Source organism: Lonchura striata, chromosome 3 (assembly GCF_050655825.1).
Source record: "Lonchura striata isolate lonStrDom1 chromosome 3, ASM5065582v1, whole genome shotgun sequence".
In the NCBI taxonomy this organism is placed as follows: domain Eukaryota; kingdom Metazoa; phylum Chordata; class Aves; order Passeriformes; family Estrildidae; genus Lonchura; species Lonchura striata.
Window position 1 is genome coordinate 91,901,604 of NC_140705.1, and position 18,717 is coordinate 91,920,320.

The 18,717-nt window shown below is 40.3% G+C and overlaps 1 long non-coding RNA gene across 1 annotated transcript in view; it reads left to right on the forward strand.

The window, feature by feature from the left end:
* The window catches only part of LOC146768011 (uncharacterized), a 124,396-nt gene extending 113,125 nt beyond the window's left edge, over positions 1 to 11,271 (forward strand). Inside the window, exon 3 of the long non-coding RNA XR_014954438.1 lies at positions 628 to 11,271. This is a non-coding gene — a long non-coding RNA (uncharacterized LOC146768011). The remainder of the gene's footprint in view (positions 1 to 627) is intronic.
* The last annotated feature ends 7,446 nt before the right edge of the window (positions 11,272 to 18,717 follow it).

Here is an 18,717-nt window from a genome sequence, read left to right on the forward strand (position 1 = left end):
CCCATCTAAATAATAAGAGATATTTACTGTCTTTTAGCTTCAGTATCAATAACCTGGTAAGATAGCTTTTACTGAAAGGAAAAACAACTGATCTATCCAGTATTTGGGGTACATGGTTTTACAGTTTAGAGCTGGAGGGCCACTGCTCAAACAGTGCAGAGCATAGGGGTTTCCTGTAAGGAGTCCTAGATTAATACACACCCAAGTATTCATTAAATGTCATGTAAGAATTAAAAATAAAAACAAAAAAAAACAACAACCAAAAATGGTTTGATGATACCGATAGTGTTTTATGCACAAAAAAGTGCCACAGGTGTCCTTGTCATTGCAAACAGCACATGCATTCACACAGTCTACTTCCTGGGCTTGTTTAAAAGGTGGGGTTTTTTTGGTTGTTTTGTGGTTTTTTGCTTTTTTTTTAACCATGGAATTTTGCTGTTTTTTTTTTTTTTCAAACTTTTTTGTTGTAATATTTAATTCTAAATGGTACTGATAAAATGTAATACTCATGCTGCATTTACTATGTCTAGATCCCACTCTAAGTAACATTGTATTTAGAATTTAATTTTTTAAAGACAACTTTTTTGAGGACACCTTCATACTGAAGAAAAGTTTTACTTTTTCCAGGTCAGAGCACAAAACATGTTTTGGAACACTGAAATTTCCCATTTCAGGGCACAGATCCTGCTTTCCAACCAACTCTTGTATATGGGCTATGAAAACTCCTTCTGATTTGCCCAAAGAGGACTTGGCTCATGATCCCTTCTGAAGTTTATTCAAGGGCAAAAGATGGGGTGATTATTGTGAAGAAATCTTATTTTGGTTCATTCCCAGAAGACCAAAGTAAAAGCCAGAAAACTGATGCTGTCTCACCCACCAGCTGTCATTTCCAACCCAGATGCTCCACATTCCTTGCCAGCTTCTTGCTGGGGGAATGGGACGATGAAGGCAGGGCTCAAAAATAAAATAATTTAAAGAAGAAGAGAAGGAAAGTTGAATATTGTTTGTGCAAACTATGATTTGTTGCAAAGTGGAACATAAATAGTAGCCCTTGGTAGCCACAGGAGTCATGTATTCCTGACATCATGACAAACTGTGTCCAGCTTTGCACATTAATAGAAGTGTTTGATGATAAATCCTTTCTAGTTTGTGGGTATGGGGATCTTTCCATTTCGTGTCTTGAGGAATTTCCATGTATAGATACATGTGTGGTTCCCATCACTCCATTAACCAAGCACAGATTAACAGAACTGTCCTTGCAACATTTGGGTGATAAAATGTTCCCTCCTCTTTAGGGATGCAAAAGAGGAGATTTTTAAAGGCCTTATCCACAGCCTGTAAGCATTTTTGTGGGAATCTTTTCCTTTATTTCAATGGTCGTGGATCATGTCCTTAGAATCTTGTCTGAGGGAACTGCTGTGATGACTCAGTCAAACTATACATTGAGTGTTTGATTTTTTAAATTTTCTTTTGTCCAGCAATAAAATCTGATTATTCATTTTCTACAGTATCTATACTATGTTTTAAACTCATAGCTTTGCTCTTAGTGCATTTCCTCTCAATAGAAACAGAGCAGAACAATAGCTCAGGTCTTTATCTTTCAAACTTTGTCAGTTACAATACAGTGCCTAAATATATTGAAATATTTCAAAAATTGCTAGTCCCAGCTGGCCTCAAAGCCTGGATGTGTAGATCACAGTTAAGATAAAAGTCACTGTGCTCTGTCTTTCTCTTTTTCTGCATGAGTCTAGATACTTTTCCAAAACCATTATTAAGTTTACTATAAATACTTGATCAAGAAATTTATATTAAAATTATGCAAGAAGACAAATATTTGTTGTCCCTAGCACTGGAAATTCAAATTAGTTGCTTTACAAAATACTGTACTACCAGTACAGCTTGCATTTAATCTTTAACAGGAGTCTAAAATGTGGTTCCTTGATGAAAGCTGGAGCAATCCTGATCTTTTCCTGGTCTTTGAGCTTTGCTGTGTTTAGACGTTGTCAGCTCTTATGTGAGTGTGAAGTGATGCACAGCGAGCAGTAGTGACAGCCCACGAGTAATAACTGAATGCAAAAGCTCCAGACTGAAGGGATTTCACCTGATACAGAGGAGTTTTAATTAGAACTAATGGGGTAAAACTGAGAAAAAGGCATATGCAGGCTGGATGTCAGGAAAACCTTCCTGGTGGTGAAAGCTGTCATGGTATGTTCTCCCATGGGAAGCAGCAGTAGTAATCTGTGGAAGTTAAATCACAAAAAAAAATAGACTGTAAAGATGGAACTATTTTTGGGCTATGAGGACTGGTTGATTTGACTGCAAAGCTCATTACTAAGCTTCTTCCTCCTCAGAGTCCCACGATTCATTTTATTTTCCTGAGCATACCATAGAATTATAGCTTGGTTTGGGACAATAAACCAAAATTCATAGGCCTGGGAAAAAATTATTTATCTGTTCTATCATTCCATGTTTATAAATGTTCATTTAGGTAACTTAAAAAAAAAATCCCATATAAACATTTTCATGGTTTTTTCAATTTTTCATGCATATGAATTAATAAAAAAGAATTAATTCCTCTGTGGCACTGAGACTTTGTACCATGTGTGCTTAATGTTACAGACTTGACCAAAGAGAAAGATTATTTCTTCAGCTCCATATGAACTGTGGTAGAACCCCCTTCAAATTCTGACCTCAGCACTAAACCAGACATTTCCAGTGAGGTAACTTCTCTGGAGTGGGCCACAATGAAGCAGCAGTGACCCAGCAGTGTTTTCAGTGATCACCAGGTTCCTTCTTTCATGCCCCAGATGCCTGAAGAGTGGTAGAACCGAGGCTCTGACTGTGACAAATGGTTCCTGCAGGGTGCAAAATGAAATGGTGCTGCTTTGTGAAGCTGCATTGTGAGCTCTTGGCTGAGACCATGACAGAAACTATTCCAGAGAAAAAAGCCCCAGAGAAAAGAAATGTTAAAGATGTCTTCATTACCTATGCAGATGAGTGAGTTTCATTTTGAAAATAGAGAATCCCTGCTTGATTTCTCTTGCTGTGGAAGTCAGGGACCAGTTGTTTCAGCTGGAGTTATGAAACAGTTTTAGTGGGGACATATATTTATACAATATGCAGTTCAGTGACACTTGGAGTGAAGCATTTGGGGGTTATGGAGAACAAATTATGTGCAGGAATAATGATTTATCTGTGTCACATTTCAGCATCATATGATAGGCCTTTCTTTGAAATCATGCACTGAAAACTGTGTTTGTCATTCCACATTTCTAATAAGAAACACTTGATAGAAAGTAAACCCTGTTCCTTTGGAATGTCATATAATGAACTTTTTCTACCTACCCCAACTTTTATGCCATTAATCTTATGCTTTCCATTAGTATTTTCAGTCTTATTTTTTCCTTAGGTAGCACATCCCCTTTGTCCTCTTCAACAATTAGCAGAAATTCAGTAATTTCTATGCTGGGACTATAAAACAGACACTATCTTAATTTGAGAAGTCACAAAGCTGCTAATGTTGTACATTAAGCACTGAGAACTTTGGGCATGGCATTACGATATTCTGTTCTCTATTCTACCACAACCACTTCACGCAGCTCTTCTGTCTCATGGAATGAAAAAAAAAAAAAAGAAAGAAAAAAAGGGAGGGGACTTCTGAAATCTGGGATCTTGTTTGCATTTGCCCAGATTTGCTGAGGCATATGGGAACATACATTGACTGTGCAAGAACTGAATGTCCTTGTGACTCTGTCCCTGGGGGACCATGGTGAGACTTCTGGTAACACTGCAAATCAGGATCCATGGAACAAAATGCTGGATTTTGTCTTAGCACTATTAAAAGAAATAACATTTTAATGATATGTGCTATTGGCGTAATCCTTCTAAAATGGACAATGATTTATATATTTCATGTGAGGACAGGATTCCGTAGGGGATGACTCATTGTTTTAGTCTGGAATCATTCCAGTGGGAACCTTTTTCAGAACTGGTTGATACATACCTTACATGGTCTTAGTTTGGGATTTTTTTTTTGTCCTTCATATTGTCTGATATGTGTGTGTAGCCTATTAAAATTAAACTGCCTCTTTCCCTTCCGAGTCAAATCCAGTTTGTATTTACCAAGACCTTTTATGGAGAGGGAGTGTGTGTGTGTGTGTGTATATATGTATAAGAAATACATGTATACATAAATGTATTTATGCATGTACATATACAGAGGAGAAAAAAGATCTACTGCAAAGGCAGTGTTTATTTTTTAGGAAAGGGGTGAATTTTGCTTTAAGCACATCTTTTCACATCTTAGTTTGACCCAAAAACAACAATTGCCAGCATAACTGCTTCCATTTATAGAAATAATTCCATACCATAGATTGTGGGACTACATGGATGCTGTGGCCTCTGAACACTGAATTAACAGCCAGTGGGAGCAGGACAGACTTGGATCATCTGATCTGGGAACAGACTGTCTTCACTCGCACTCCTGGTCTTCGTGGCACATTTTGTCCCCTTTTTGAATTGATGTTGCCACTGTTATGGATCAGTGGAGTCAAGAGACTTCTGTAGCATGGACAATAAGGAACTGGGAAGCAGAGTTGCCCTGGAGAGTCCCCTAAAGTGTTCCAGTAAAGGGCTTACTGCATCCAGGATTTGAGGTCATCTCCATTAGTTGCTCTTTCTGAAGATAGGTCAAATATTTGCCTTTCTTTGGTCACTGAAGACCTCCCTTTGTCTCCATAACTTTCCATCAGTGATAAGAAAGTATCCCTGCCATGTCACCGGTGGTCTCTGCACTCTTGTCCCATCCCTTCTGGTAGCATGGGGACCTCATTTCTTAAGAGATCCCTGACTTTTCTTTGACTGCTTAGAACTTCTGCTTTTGAGCTGTATTTGGGAGTGAAAAGGCTGAGTAGACCTTTCTGGTGAAACCTGAGGCACAGAAAACATCATGAGCCTCAGCCTTACCTGGGTGTGCTGTTGTAAAATTCACCCATCTCTTCTGATGGCTGAACCTCTTCCTTTTCTTTTTTCTGCTATTGAAGTGATTCTAGAAGTTCTTGTAGTTTTTAACATGCCAGTTTGAACTCTTTGCCTTTACTAAAAGCATCCTTTTGTGCCTGAGAAATGTTTCTGTGTTCGTCCTTTGTAGTCTATCTTTGCCTCTGTCATCTGTGTATGGCTTTTTGCACTGGAGCTCTGTCAGGATTTCCCAGTTTAGCCAAGCTGCTCTGCTGATATGCAGAGCACAGGGGTGGGGCTTTCTCATGCTGAGAAGAACATGACCCTGGAGACAATCTCAGTCTTTCAGAAGCCACAGGATGCCACCCACCAGTTCCCTACAACAGGCACCATCTGCTTTCCTAAGATTCAGGGTCTGTGCTCTGCCACTTGCTTTCCTTGTGTATCTCAGAATCTTGAATTATGCTGGATATTAGTAAAAGGCAAAGGTGATTCTTTTGCATGTGGGCCAAAATGGTTAAAGTTCGATTAAAACACTTTGAATATCAGTTGCAAATGTCAGATTTTTTTGTACTAAGTTCTTCCTGTGCATCACATTACACTGGTAGTGCTGGGTTAATGGTAGAACTTGATCTTAAAGGTCTCTTCCAACCTTGATGAATCTAAAATCATGGAAAACAGTGACTGAGGAAGAGAAGTTTGAAGAATCCATTCCAAAAGACACATCCAAAACTGTAGTGTCGGCCAACCAGCCCTAACTGTGAAAAGATTTCCAGTTTTGGGGACCAAAGTCTCAAAACAGCAGGTTATGAGATTTCACGCTACACGATTCAAGTTTAGAAGGTTTCATCATCACCAGGTCTGTATGAGAACCCCATCCCTGATTTGGTCATGAAACCAAACCCCAAACCACCAGCTAAACTTAATTTAGATCTGGATCTGAGCACCCACTTCCTTTTCTTCATTTCCAACCAAAACAGGTTTCAGTTTTGGTTGGTTTGAATTCTTGATGAAATCTCTTGTTGGTTATTGTTGACTTTTTCTCCCATCATGTCTGTGATCTCAGAAAAACCCCAAACAACAAACAAGTGAAAATCTCAAACCCAAAAACAATTCCCCCTCCTCTTCACAGGTCACATGTTTCAATTAACCAAACTACTGTCAACAATTGAAAGTATGACCAAACAGTGGTGGTTTCCTAGCCCTTGTTTTTATAGTTATTAATTATATTTGGTTTTGGTCCTAAAATGACATGTAAATATTTCATAAATCAGGTGAATTTGTTGTTTTTATAATCACATTTTATTGGATAAATGGCAGAGTATATTTAAGTGAGCATAAATTCTACCCAAGTATTTTAAGTGCTTGTGTTAGCAGTCTGTTGCAGATGTGTTTATTAAATCTGGCACACAGATAAGGATTAAAAACTTGTTCTTCCCTCCAAGTACTATGGCTTAAAAAGCAAATATTGGGAAAACTAACACACATCTGACTTAAGGCTCAGTTTTGAGTATAAATACTAATGACTTCATTTAAATGAGTAAGAGAATTGGATAGTCAATATAGAAATAGATTTATTGATCTTGCTCAGGTTTGTATACCCTCATGGAAATCTCAGATGCCTTTGAAGCATATTAATTATAGGAATTGAAAGCCAAGTCCAACTTGGATTTTGTCTCTGATCTTATTGCTGCCAAGCACCTTTATTTTCGGACATTTCTACCTGCCTCAAATGAGCACCTGTCATGATCTTCTTAGAAAAAACACGTATGTGCTTTTTCTTCGTTTTATGTGGTCATGCAAATAAATAGAAAAATTGGCAACTAAAAATGTTGTGGTGTTCCCTTTGGAAACAGTGAAATAGATGCTCTAGAAGTAGTCAGCCCCTCAGACTGACATCTCTGGAATACCCAAAAGGTGTTCTCTTTGAACACATTTGAGCATGAGTGGTGCAATGGAGAGGAACAAAATCCTGAACTGCAGATATAGGTAGGGAAGATATGTATTGTAACACACCAGAGGAAAACGTGTGGAAACCCACAGTGCCAATCTGTTTAAGGGATTAAATAGATTTGGACTCTGTCTCTTCCCAAAGCAAGTGAAAGAAGCTAGCAAGATATGGCCAAAGTTTTTTTCTTATTCACTGTGGGGAAGGAGGGACTGTGGGCTGGACAACAATGGAGAATTAGTCTGTGGTGTGAGGATATAATGACTGGAGGTGGAGAGGGGAATCTGGAACTTCTGGTGGTTCTCAGTGGGGTGCAGCTTAACCACCTCCCTTTACTTCCTAATACACCATGTAGCCCTCATACACAACAGTCTTAGCATGAAATGTTAATATTTTATTACTCAGGGCAGAGGAAGCAGCTGTTCTTTTGGACTCTGTTCTGATCTGTGCTTTGAGCGAACCATCCTTTAGCTTGGTGGAATTTGGTGAGCAAAACCAGAGCCCGTGCAGGGCTGCCAGGATCTGCTGCCCAGATGGAGGCATTGAAAACAGGGAGCCCACGATTTGTTTGACATGACAAATTCACCAGCACTAGAAAGCATTTTTTAAAAATGATGATTTTTAGGGAGTCAGACAGTGTTTACATACACAATACTAGTCTGTATGCAGACAGAGGCTGGCATTATGCCAGATGCCTACAAATTCAGAGCCCCATCCTCAGCTGGTATGTATCACTGTATCTCCATTGACTTCAATGAACTGGCGCCAGTTTACATTAACTGAGGAGCTGTTGCATTATGTGGAACGATTTCTTTCCCTCTCTTCCTTTTTTTTTTTTTTTTTTTATGAAAAGCATGGAAATGTCATTCTTGGTAGCTCACAGGACCCTTATTTGGGAAACCTTCCTCTTCTCCTTTGATATACTTTGTTTTCTCTTTAGATGATTTCTAGTTCTACCAAATTTAAGATGTATTCACACTAATTTTCTGAAGGTAGTATGTTGGGGGTGTCTTATGCTTCTTGACCTGTCCCTGAGGGGCTCACATAGAATTTTTTAAGTTGAAATCTCAGAGCTATAGGGTAATAATTCCTCAGACTTTGATTAAAATATGCATTCTATCACTGAAGTGGCATCCCTTTCACATTGCTGTGATGCATAAGCATGTCCCACAAAGAGCAATCAGATAAATATTTTTGGTCATTTCCCAGGAGCTCATGGAAGCAGTGGCTGAAGGGAGACTGCTGACCAAAAGCAGCAAAAAAAGATCCTTCTCCTAAATTTAAACTCTCTCAAGGCAATATATAATAAAATGAAAGCTGGCTCAGGCTGTGATGCTGTTGGCTGAAATGGGCAATGAAGTCTGTAATCAGCTTTGTCACACAGTGCTTTGGCCCAGGAAATGTACATTTATGTGTGTAGCTTCCACACCTGTTTTTTCATGTAGGAATAAGTCCAACCTGTGTAAATATTTCCTTTACACAAACACATGTTCACATGTCCATTCAGTATCCAGTGGGTCTCACAAAACTGAGAATCTTTCCTTTCCTGAACAGATTGAAGGGTTCTAATCTAGTAACTGTGTGTAATTGCTTAAGGGATGTTTCATATTGGTTTTGAATTTCTTTTTAGAAGCTTCTTTGAACTCTAAGGATCCCTTTCCCTAAGTTTTTCTTCCTTAATCATCATGTTGTCTCTTATCTTTGAGAAGATGGATGCTTTGGATACCTTCTCTGTTCTGTGTAAAAAATCTGCTTTATCTTCACCTTTGCCATAACAGTTTTGGACATTTTCCAATTTTAAATGAACTTGTAGTAAGCAATGAGTGTTTGAAGAAGGACTTCATGTCTAATACTGAATGAGTGTCTGAATTTTTCCTCCTAATCTTTTGTTGCTCTCTTACCTACCCTGTATTTTCTCATGCAGTCATCTTGAGTCACATACCCACAGTCTGGCCAGATGTTCAGAAGGGCTCTGCTTCTATTCTGGCATTTTAATAAGTAGCCAGATTTTTTCAAGTTCTTTCTATGTGTCTGAAATCAGAGTTTCTGGGCAATGTAAACTCTCGAAAATTAATTAACATGCCTAAATCAGAGAGAATTTTTTTAAAAGCAGGCTGAGATTAGGATTTTCTGAATTACTCAAAATCTATGTAATATTATTTCCCTACTATAACTTGTCAACTTGAGGTATCAGCAGCCTTCTCACAAGTGTTGTGTTTTCCTTAAAACTTAAGTGCAAGGGAAAATTCCTAGATATAGGGAGGCGTGGAAAAAGAGCAACTGTTGACAACACAACAATTCATTCATTTCCTAACATCACAGGTCACGTACTGTATTTTAAGTCAAACAATAAGGCCATTGTTCGCACGGGGAAGCAAGCACAGTTTATGTAAAGGTTAAAAGACTGGAAAGGTTAAAGGCTGATTTGTTTTTGGCAAAGTGTGGTTTGCTCCTCTCAGGTGAAATGGAGAGGTTTCATGCTCTGGCACTTTGCAGAGGAGAGGGGAGACAGCTGATGTTCTTTGCCACGGCCAATCTCGCCTCACTGTTTCCTTGTGCTGTATCCAACTCCAGTTTCCAGCCCTGTTGTAAACTTTGGAGGGAAGGCACTGCCTCCTTCCTGTGTGTTTATATGGTGTCTTATTCCATGCAAGCCAGATTTCATCCCAAAGCTTTCTTTTCCTTCATGACATTTTAATAGGTACAGGGAGATTTTCAGTGTTCTAAAGGAAGGATCAATATCCTTCATGTTTGGGTGATATTGGCTGCTTAACTGCCCTTTGGAATCTTCTTTGGTTTTTCCACTGACAGGCAGCTTGGGTTGGGAATTTTTATTGAGTCACTCTCTAAAGCTTGTTTCCTTAAGGGACTTTGGATCAGGACTTTTAGTTCCCCATCCACTTGCATTTATCAGCCTCTGAGAGGAATTATAAGGATCACTCCACATCAGAAATCACTTGTGTCATGACTGATAAAGTGATATTAAAAGCTGCAGCAGTTGTCATCAATCAACTCCTATCTTCTCTATCAGCTGTACTTGTCAAGTTCAACTTTTTCTTTCTAGAGTATCCTGCAAATGATATTTTATAGCCAGGCTAAAAAAAAACCCTTTCTTATTAAATACTCGCTTTGTTCTAGATTGAAATTTGAGAAAATAATTTAGAACTCCTAACTGGAAGTGAGGTATACAAGTATTTTTTTAGTCAAAGGTGTGGATGGAGAGCTCAAATGTAATTGATGTTCATACTAGCAAGCACTAAAAAATAGTCTTTTAAATTATATATGTATTGAAAAAAGTATAGGGAAAACTGGGAGCCTGTAAGATACTGATTTTAAAAGTTAGTGCTGATGTTGTTTGTACAATCATGTAAATGCTACAGTTCTGTCATTAAGTTTGCAAAAACAAGTGTTCAAATTTTGGCAGCATGAAACAGATTATTCTGAGACATTTAGGAGTCTAATTGTTCAGAGACACAGGTTTCAGCAGTTGTTTATTCAGGCTGGCTATTATTGGCTCTGCCTTTTAGCTCCAGTGGGATCTGAGAGTGCAGGCACAGAGTTTGTGGTGACTGGGAGTGGAGCTGTGGCCCAGCCCCATCCCTGATGGGCTACAGCTGTGCAGGACAGGTGAGCAGTGTTGAAGGTAAGGAGCCATGGAGTGCCCAGGTGCACTGAGCAACCCCAGAAGGGAACAGAGGGCACACAGCTGCCATGCATGAACGTGAGGGTAGAAAAGGTTGGGCTAAAGAACAAGAAGGGCAGATGCTTGCAGCTTCCTGAGGTGGAGTGATGTTAGTCTGTATGGGCAGGTACCTGAAGCCTTCTGATGAGGTGTGGGGTTACTCTGTTTGTGTGACTGCTTAAAGCCTACTGAAATTGTGTGGTGGTACTCTGTGTGTCCTGGCCATCTTGACTGTGACATGAGAGTTCTCAGCATTTCTGAAAATCGGCCTGCACTACTGCAGATGTTAGAACAGGTACAGAAAACTTGGGTTGCTTTCCAGACTTGGCTTAGCACTTGCATATACCTAGTGTGCCATGTTTTTGTACACAACACTTTATAGGAATAAGAAAATGCACAGTTTAATAGACCTGGTTTAGACTTGCACCCGTGCTCCTGTTGTGCAGGGAGCAGTGAAATTATTTCCCTCTGTTCCAGCTGTATTTCCCACATACCACTGTCCTGTCCCACAACAGGTAAAAATAGAGCCAGGGCTTTGGAGGCTGGCCTTGCTGTGAGAGTATGATGTGAAATTTCAGTATAATCCCACTGCAGCCATCTGTTTACACAGCCATGCTGTCCTGGGACAGAGTCGCACGGATTGCAAGCATTCTTGCTGCGAGGAATCCGGCTCTGACAGGAATAGCCGATTCCCAAAGCTCAGCTCTGTCTAGAGAACTGGCTCTATTACCCGAGATCATGGCAGAGAACAAGCACTCCTCCAGTTTACCATATTTACCATCAAAAGGAGCTTTCTTTTAGGAGTTGGAGTTCCCAGAGTGTGTTTTCCCAGGAATGTTTGGTTCAAAGCTGACGGGCAGGGCCTCGCTATCAGTGTGGAATGGTTTAGGTTGGGTCTATTCCAAATGCTCCCAGTTCAGCCTGTGGCAGAGACATCTCACCAGACCACACCAGCTCCCTGCACAGGGAAGTAGTTGGCTGAGTACTTTTATGGATTCATCCTGGCTAATATTTCCTGCTGAGAGGGGGTTTTGCCATGTGTACTTTCAGTGTTGGTTTGGCACTGGGCAGCATCTCCCTGCTGTGGGTCGAACCCCATGTTTAAAGGTACCCTCAGAGACATTTGCTTTGGGGGACATGATACCACACAAATAACCAGAAAGCTGCTGAATTTAAATGCTATATTTTATTGTCAAACCTCCTCTTTCAAAACAAAAACCTTCTGTGATTTCTCTGGTGGAGCACAGTGTGTTTGGTATGCAAGGGGGGACTTCTGTACATTAGCACACTCCACGTTTGGAGTATTGCCCCTCAGCCATACTCCTGCTGGGGAGAGACTACTCTGCTAGAATAATAGTTCAATGAAAATACGGTTCATAGCAGATGCTCAACCCCTACATAGCAATCACTGCCTAATGTTTATTTTGCAGTGGTTACTGAGAGCTGTTGAGTCACTGACATCTTTGTTGAGAGTCTTGGTTTGGGGATTTTTTTTTTATATAGTGCCATTTGATGAAGCTAAAATCTGATTCTCAGTATCTATTGTTTGTCATGGACTTTTAGAGAACTCCCCTAAATAAAGGCAGCATTAACTGGTTAGGGGCCAGTTAGCAAGGCCAGACAGAAACACCAGCAGGGTGTGTGAATTCTGACTGTTGTCTTCATACATGCAGAGGTCAAAAGGCTGTCACAGCATATGCAGATAACCACCCTTAAATATTTGAAAAAAGCATAAGTGTATTTTTAGCATGATCCTCTGCTCATTTTCAAAAATGACTAAGTGAATTAAGAATCTATATGCCATCGTTTTAATGCAATGTTATGCCAAGATTCTTTGAAAAGGTGGTTTAGGATCCTAATTTGTTTATCCATTGCTGGACACGTTAGACAGTGTGCCTAAGGGAAGAATAGGGTTGAGTCAAGCAATCTGGGTGCAATTGTGAACTGTCACAGAGACTTTGTACTGCCTTGAATAAGTCATGCGGAGATTGCCAGAGAAATGGATGTGAATTTACGGCTGGTGCCCACACTTTCTGTATTAGATTTTTGAAAACCCCCATTTACCCGTCATATAAGCCTGAAGGTGCCTCTCTTTCTGCTGATAATCTGCTGATGAATAATCTGGGTATCTGCTCATGGACAGCACTGCTTGGCTCTCAATGTTAGCAGCAATTCAAGAACTCATGACTCACCTCTCCTCCTGGGCTCTAGGGCCCAGCTTCTCTGGATGTTCCCTGTGTGGAAAGGGGCTCCCCTCAAAGGCATGAGAGAGCTGGCTCTCCAAACTCAAAGCTTGGTTTGCTGGTTTCTGAAGAAAAATAAACAGCCAGTAACCAGCGTAGTGGGTATGGGTTGGTTACTCATATGGTTCTTTCTGTTTCCTACCCTGGAGTCCATAATGTGCATTCTTGTGTCAAGAGCTACTGTTGATGCAGCACCACAATACCACAGATTTAAAAAGGAAGGAAAAAGAATCAATTAGATGCAATTATAATTAAAGTCTACTTACTGCAAGTTTGTTCTGGCTGATTGGACAAGCTGAATAAGAAATTTCTTGATCATGAAGTTTTGTATCATACCACCACATGTACAATCCTTTGTTTACACAGAAACCTCCATATTATGCTCTGTTTATTTTAAAAATCAAGTTCTATTTTTGCAATATAATGACATGCCAGTAAAACCAAAAGGAGCATTGGCTTATTCATTCACTCACAGCCTCCTTTTGTTAACATCTTTCTCCCTGGCAAATAAAATAGAAATTCATGCCTTCTAATAGGTTCATTTGTAAACTCATTGGGCAAATGAGGGGCAAGTGAGGCAGCTGCATGATTAGGATTCCTGACTTCTGAAAGAAGATTTTTGGCAGTGGCAACCAAGTCTTTTATTTGTTTGGGTTTGGCTGGTCTCTAATAAGGCCCTGATTTCCTCCTTGTTCTGGCTGCTGCTGAACTGCTGATGAGTGTGTAAGGGCATCTTGGGGTCATCAGGCTGAGGCTTTGTAAGAACTTGTGCATCCCAAAAGGGTCTGATTTCATTGGGTTTTACCTGGTTCCCTTGAACAGGATAACATGTCAGATGCTATTTTCCTGTAACTCTTAGACACTTCTGGGGACTTGCAAATGAAATCCGCTGCTAGATTTTCCCACTGTGGTTTCATCTGTTCTTCTGAATTCCGGTCAAGATGTGGTGTCTTTCTCAAATGGCCACTTGACTTAGCTGGGAGCTGTGGGGTTGATGTTTGAGCCAGTATCAGAGCTCTTCCACAGCGATAGGGTTTAGGCTCCTTTGGTGCCAAGGATGAGTGGGCTAGGAGGTGTTATTTTTAGGAATTGCTGGAGACTGGATGCTAAGAAGTGCAAGCTCAGCACTCCAGAAAACCTCCAGCAGGTTCCTGTCAAGGACTGGTAAGCCTGGATCTGCCTGTGCTTTTACAAGCTTTACTCTGAGAATGCTAATTTTGAACAGACCTGTATTTGTGTGGTGTTAGTTGTAAAGAAAAAAAAAAAGAAAAAAACATGGCAGAATTACTCTGTTAGACTACAGTGATTGTGTGCTTGCCCAGCTCCCAGGTAGTGTGGGCCTTTGCCTTATGAAACAACCCCACGTTTCAGAGGCTGGCACAATACGATTGCTGTATTCAGAAGCCCAGGCTTCTTGGAGTTGCAAAGCACCATCTATTGAAGAGTGACAAGAGATCATGAGAAAGTTTGTGGGTGTTTACAGGAATTTGCAAATTTCCCATTCATTTTCTATGAGATACTCGCACAGGCTGGCATTTCCTGACCCAAAAAAAAAAAAGAATGGGGGTGCTGGGAGGGAAAGAAAGCACTTGTCATATCAACAGTCATGTGCTGATATACCACCATTCAGAGCTGCAGGAGGTACAGAAAGGCTCTGAGAGGGTCCATGTGGATAATGGGAAAGATGCTCATGTGTCTGCACCCAGGCCAGTCTGGGATCTCGTGGCACGCTGATGGATTGGATTGCTGTGGGCATTTTGGAGATGAGGTGGTCTGTGGCACTGGCTCCTTCTGCACACTGCTGCTCTTGGAAGCCCAGATTGCATTTGCAGTTCCCAAGTTCAAACCTCAGCATACTGCACACCCACAGATTCCCACAGCTTGGGCCTTCAAAATGTGCACTCTAACAGAAACCTCCCAGTCCTCGTGTGCTTTTTTGTCCCCACTGCAGTGAACACCTTTGTTTTGAACAGAGGATGGAACATAGCTAATTTTCCCACTCTGATCTTGTCCCTTATGTGCGAAGCTTGGAGTGGAAAAGTTTTATGTTCTCCCACCCCCTTGATTGTCATTTGCAGTGGGACATTCAAGGCAACAGCACCTCTAAATTTCCTGGAAAATATTTTAGCCTTTTTGCCTGCCTGCCTCGGTTGTTCTTGTGAAAACAGGCATAGATTTTGCTCATTGCTCCTGGAGGAGTATCTTCACATTAATATCTCAATTAGTACAAACAACAACAACAATTTTGTGCCTATTCTCTCTTCTTTAATCACCTCTGCTGGTTTAATATTCCTGAATATAACAGAGCATGTATTTAGTGATCAGTCACAAGCCACAAATCTTTAATAACTTAGTAATTTGGGAACATCAATTAATGTTCACCAAGGTCCTTTTTAGTGAAATACAGGCCCATTGCTCTAAAGAACTGGAAACCTTAGTAAAGGGAGTAGAAAAAGGCTGGTGTGTGAAGGGAAATAAAGTGAAGGGGCAGTGGCCAGAGCTTCAGAAACAATGACAGAAAACATCCAAGTGTTGTTTGTGAAACTGCTGCTCTGTGTCCCTTTCATTTGACTTTGCTCATGTGTTTAGCACAGTGGAGCTTGTTCTTTCCAAAGCACAGCCTTCTGCTCAGCTGAAGGACATGTATAGTCCATCTGGGGCTGGGGACACTTCTGATGTTAACAGCCAGAGGTGTTGGGATTTGTGAGATATTACAGCAGCACTTAGACTTGTTCAAACTCAAAATCAGGAAAGAATACTTAGTTTTATCCACAGCAAATAACTCAGCAAGCCTGTCACCAGTGCCCTCCTGGTCTGTGCAGATACTGCACACAGCAATTCCTCTCTGTAGAAAGAGCCCATCAATAAAGGCCACCCGTTCTTTCCCAGTGAAGATCACCAATCCTTTGGTTGTCACAACTCCTCTGAGCCCATTGTTCCCTACTTCCTTTCTCATATAATAATTCTGACTTCCGTGACTTTTCTGTCTGCTCCTCTAACATGGATTTTAGAGACCCTACCACAGAAACAAAACTGAATCTCAATGATTATTGGTCTTCATTCCTTTCACCCTAGATGGAGTTGCATTTTCCTTTCACTCCATTTCCGTTTAGACTTTCTTTTCCAATTCCTTTAAACAGTCTGGCTTGGTTGCCCAGTTTGCAAAGGCGTCTTGTGTTCTTTACTGTGTTTTTCTCACACCCTTCTGAAAGCCACAGGGTCAAAACAATGCTTCTAATCTCATTTGAAATCCCTTGTGTACTTTGTTTAGTTATGTTTTTGTGACAGTTTTTTTGACAGATTTTTTTCTTCTAAGTGGGGGTTGCAGTTTCTTCTCAGGGGTTGAAATTCTTGTTTCATAGAAATCAATATAAAGCTTTAGTCAGACAAGGATTATGTCAAGAATCCTGAAAGAAGAAAGATTGTTATTGCTTCTTGTTCCCACATTTCTAGACTTTTAGTAGACTGTATAGAATTTTGAGAAATAGGAAAAACATTCTAGGTAAAAGTACAGATAAGAGCAAAATTTCTTTTAGCCTGTTTCAGAAGCATGGATTTGAAGTTTTTTTCAGATGTGTTGAACCACAGTGGATTTTTCCCTTAGCTTTAAATAGTACATTTGTTTTTTCTGCCATTCTGCCATCCTTGTTTATACTGAGTGTATTCCAAACCCCTCTGAAGTTAGTGGAAATACTCTCATTGAACTCGGTGAACTCACCTCAGAGTTTCCCCTCCACCTTAAGTCAGAGGCAAATTAGAAATGCTGCCTGTGGCATAGGAGACTGAGGGTTTCAGGAGAGAGGGAAGTCTGCTCTTATTCTGTGCTCTTTTCCTCATTTGATGGAATGCTGCTTTATAAGGCTGTAACAGGACTCTGCTTGTGCTTCAGTACCTGCATCAGCCCTCAATCTTATGTTTTTGCACTAATGGCAGATATTAAACCCATAGTCTTCTGATTCTTGTAAAATAGCTAAAGGTGATAAAAGCCCAAATACATGAAATTATATTTATATTTACTATTGAGCTTCAGTCTCCTTTTGCTGCTTTTTAAATCATTTTTTGTTTAAAAAATAAATCCATCTGGAATAGGTAGATTATAGTCACTTTTACCCCTTCCTCTGAACTATGCAGGAAAAACATTGAGGTGATGCTTTGAGTGCAAGCAGAGGTAAGAAATGGTGGTGGGAAACCAGCTATTTTTTTCTATATACCATGGAATTCTTATTTTGGACACTTGGCAAAAATTGCATAGTGGAAAAATTAGCATCATCATTGTGAGCTCTCTCTAAACATGGACAAGAACAGGTAAGAAATTAGAAATTAAAATAAAAAAAATAAAGGCAGCAGCACTTTGACAGGATCATTCTTTTGTAACAGGAAACTCATTCCTAACTAGAGCTCTGCATGAGACACTAGGCACTCCAAGCTGAATTTGTTGCACTAACTGTGCCCTGGGGGGTTGCTGACCAGTGAGGAGGATCAGCAGAAGAAACAATAAAGCATTTTTATTAGCCTTGAAGTCAGACCAGTGGGAATTTTCCAGAGAAGGGCCTACCCTAGTTCTCTTTCATGAACTAACTTCCTCCAAACTATTTGATAACAAGGGAAATGAAAACAATCAGAAGGAAGGGGGCAGGAGGCAGAAAGCCCTACTGTTTGTTAATTACATGGATGTTTTGGAGCTGTCAAAATGTGATAGCTCCACAGCATTCCTGTCAACCACAGGCTATAAGTGGTTGTGGCTATCTTCAGGAAACTGCATTGCTCTTTGGACCTAAACTGTATTTTGCCAATGACTTGCTGTAGAATAGTTTGGGTTGGAAGGGACCTTAAACACCCCATGGTTCCACCTTCACCTTCCACCAGACCAGGTTGCTGAAAGCTTCATCCAGTGTGGACTGGAACAACCCCAGGGAAGGGGTAGTGTTCCACTTCCATCCACAGCTTCTCTGTGCTGTTCCAGTGTTTCACCACCCTCAGAGCAGAGAATTTCTTCCTAGTACCTAACTTAACCCTGCTTATTCCAGTTTAAAGCCATTCTCCCTTGCCCTACCACCTCATCATGATGATCATTGCAGCCAAGGGTCTCAGACAGAGCAAAGGCACTGTACAAATGTGCACAGACACAGAGATTTCAACAGAAGAAGTGCTTTGAGTTATTACTTGTCTGATATTCTCATTGGTAGGGCTGTGAGGCTGACAGAGACTTACAGTCTGCTGCTGTCAGATCAAAGTGGTTTTGTTTCACTATCCAGGAATGCTGCAGCAGCATCCCAGTCATTCCAGGTGAGGGATGATGGACCTTTACTCAGTTTGCTGCCCTCTGCTTCATGCTCTGAGTTTTTTAATCTGACAGAAACAAAGATTAGGGATCTCTAAGAGTGATATTGGCTGCTAAATAACAGCACTTCTAGAAATTTCTTTGAGTTAGGCTTTTCCTTTTCTGTCTTTCTCTGGTTTGCTGTAAAAGCTAAAAGCCTAAACCCTTGATTTCAATGGGAAATAGATACGTGAATACCTTCAAAGATGTGACTTCAATGGGAAATAGATACATAAATACCTTTAAAGATTTGATTTAATGCTTCATCTAATATGCACTGAAATAACAGCATGCTCTGAATTGATTCTGCTGAGCATACTCAGATCCTTTTAAATTAATGCTGCAGCCAAAGCTTTAGGCACTGCAGAAATGTGATTCTAAACAAAGGTTCTTAAGGTCATCTGGTTTTTAGGATTGTCTTTCAGTGAAGGTGAAACTGCTTTTTTTTTTTTTTTTTTTAACCAAAGGCAAGAACTTTACAAGTACTTAAAAGTAGCATCAATGGTTCAACAAAACTTTTACTGCAACTGCTGACTTGAATTTTGCGAGGTTCTCTTGTATATCA